This window comes from Myotis brandtii, unplaced genomic scaffold (genome assembly GCF_000412655.1).
Source record: "Myotis brandtii unplaced genomic scaffold, ASM41265v1 scaffold927, whole genome shotgun sequence".
Lineage (NCBI taxonomy): Eukaryota > Metazoa > Chordata > Mammalia > Chiroptera > Vespertilionidae > Myotis > Myotis brandtii.
Window position 1 is genome coordinate 1,708,058 of NW_005371823.1, and position 2,246 is coordinate 1,710,303.

General features: G+C 49.2%; 1 protein-coding gene across 1 annotated transcript in view; it reads right to left on the minus strand.

Annotated features, from left to right (window-relative positions):
- GREM1 (gremlin 1, DAN family BMP antagonist) overlaps positions 1-1,784 on the minus strand; it is a 15,060-nt gene extending 13,276 nt beyond the window's left edge. Inside the window, exon 1 of the mRNA XM_005885763.2 lies at positions 1,663-1,784. The gene's annotated coding sequence lies outside the window, so the exon portion shown is untranslated. The remainder of the gene's footprint in view (positions 1-1,662) is intronic.
- Positions 1,785-2,246: the final 462 nt, after the last annotated feature.

A 2,246-nucleotide genomic window follows, 5' to 3' on the forward strand; every position in this document is an offset into this window, starting at 1 on the left:
GCGGGGTCCCTTCTCCGCCCGCCTCGCCTCTTTGTCTGCTCCCCCGCCCGGGCCGGCTGGGAGAGGTCACCCCAGGGAACCGCGCCTGGAATGCACAGCAAATCACATTTTCCGCTCCCGTTGGAGGGGGAAGCACAGGAGGAAATCCCCCGGCTCCCGGCCCCTCGTTCCCTCTCCGCCCCGGGCCCGGCTTTTCTCTCGCCAGCTCCGCTCGCCGGCGTCAGCCCCGCGACGGGCTCGGTCGCGGAGATGGCACTGCGAAGAGCACGATCTCCGTGGGGTCGTGACAGATTGGGCGACTCTGTCCCCGTGGAGGGGACGGGGGAGCAGGGCGCTCAGGTTGAGCGGTCGCGCGGCTCCGCCCAAGGCCCCCAACCTCGAGGGCTCTGACCCCGGCGCCCCCGTTCACCCTGGCGGGCTCGTCGCCGCCCGCGGGAGCCTGTCGCCAACGGGACCCCGTCCTCTCCTCGCCACCGCGGGATCTTTCAGCTCAGAAGCTGGCGGCCTGGGCTGTGAGTGTACAGAAAGGAATAGCGGGGGAGAGGGGAGAGTCAGCCTAAGAGGACCCTCCCAGGCCAAGTGTTCCACTCCTCAGCCATTTTACAAAGGAAGACAGTCGCTAGGAGAGGAGGTTTTGTGTGGCATGTTAAAGACTGAATAAGCCAGGAAAATAAAACGTCAGACAAGGAAATAACTTCCCAGAAATGTAAGGCACAACTTCTGTAGGTGAAAACCCGATGCCACCGTCTGTATTCATTACTGAGAACCCGATGGATATGGGCGAACATACCAAGAGCATGTTTTTCGAAAGATGAGCGAGCACTTGCATTTATTCTCTTAGCTTGAACATTGGTTCTTAGAAGAGGCCGTGAGTTCTGTGTGGGTAAGTCATAGCCCGTGTAAAAACCAACCCGGCTGCGAGGTCGTCTGCAGACCGCCTCCCTCAGACAGGTCAGATGAAGAAAAAAAGTTTGTTATAGAAGGAAATTTGAGGGTTTCTGCACTGACTAAAGCAAAATAAACAAAACAATGAAACCCATCAAAAGGTACTTATGAAACCGTGGTGATTTAAGTACTTGGCTAAGAAAACAAAACAAAACCTCCAAACAACATGATTTTTTCCCCCTTCAGGCAGGCGGTGTGGGATGGGGGACAACACACAGTGAACGCCTACTAGATGTTAGATACTGGAAGTGGATTTTTCAAAATAAACGAAACAGGAAGGAAATCTGCATTAATTCCGTATCTAGAGAATCTTCATCATTTGAATGTTTTGTTCCTGCAAAGAGCAGTTTCTCCCCCGTGAACTCCGTGCTGCACTTCTAAATGTTTTCAGTAATTTTTTGTTGTTAAGCCATCTCGTGAGCCATAGTTTGTAGTTGCCTGCAGGATGTGAACATTCAACAGGACTTAACGACTTTCCCTGGCGGGGTTGGCTGCAGAAGAGGTAGGGAGTCAGAAATACACAAAATACTTAGGCAATTAACAGTCCAGCCAAGCTCACCACCAAGCTGTTCTCTCACTGTGTAAACTATTCGTTCAAAGACCTCTTATTTTGCAAGTTCACCAACTCTTTCTAATCTAAAAATTAATGCTTTAGTCACTTTCCCCTCCAAGACTCCTATAAGCAACCCCAAATAAAAATACAGAGACAGAACTTACCTGCTGAATTGGAAGTAATTGCTTTGGAGCCCTGACACCGTGGCTCTGTGTATCTCAATCGTTTATTACTCTGTATCTAGTAAATGTTGATAATCACTCTGAGCCCTCTTCAGGAGACTTCTCAGAGCGCACTGTTTACAATGGAAACATTCTGAGCCGCCCACCCCCCCCCCCCAATCCCATTTCACTGCATCATTTTTCTTCATTGTCACTGATCTCTCTCTGCCACTAGGATATAAGCTTCATGAGGGCGGAGATTTGTCTATCTTGGTCATTCTGATTACATGATGCACACAGTGTCTAACACAAAAATTAAGATTCTGTAAGTAGTTGTGGATTGGGAACGTTCAGAACATACCCACTAGTTGGAGTATTCAACTGTGCCTGAATGCTGAGGACATAACCATCACGAATGTGACGAACACAGACCCTCACCTCATAGTTTATAGTCTAGTGTGTTTGTAAATATTTATTTCAGTATCCAAGTTTTTTGCCTCATATTTGTGTTTCCACAGCTCTCAACCAGTCAATGCAAACCATTATCCAATCAGGATGAAGGCATAAGAGTAAAAATTCTTCAGCCT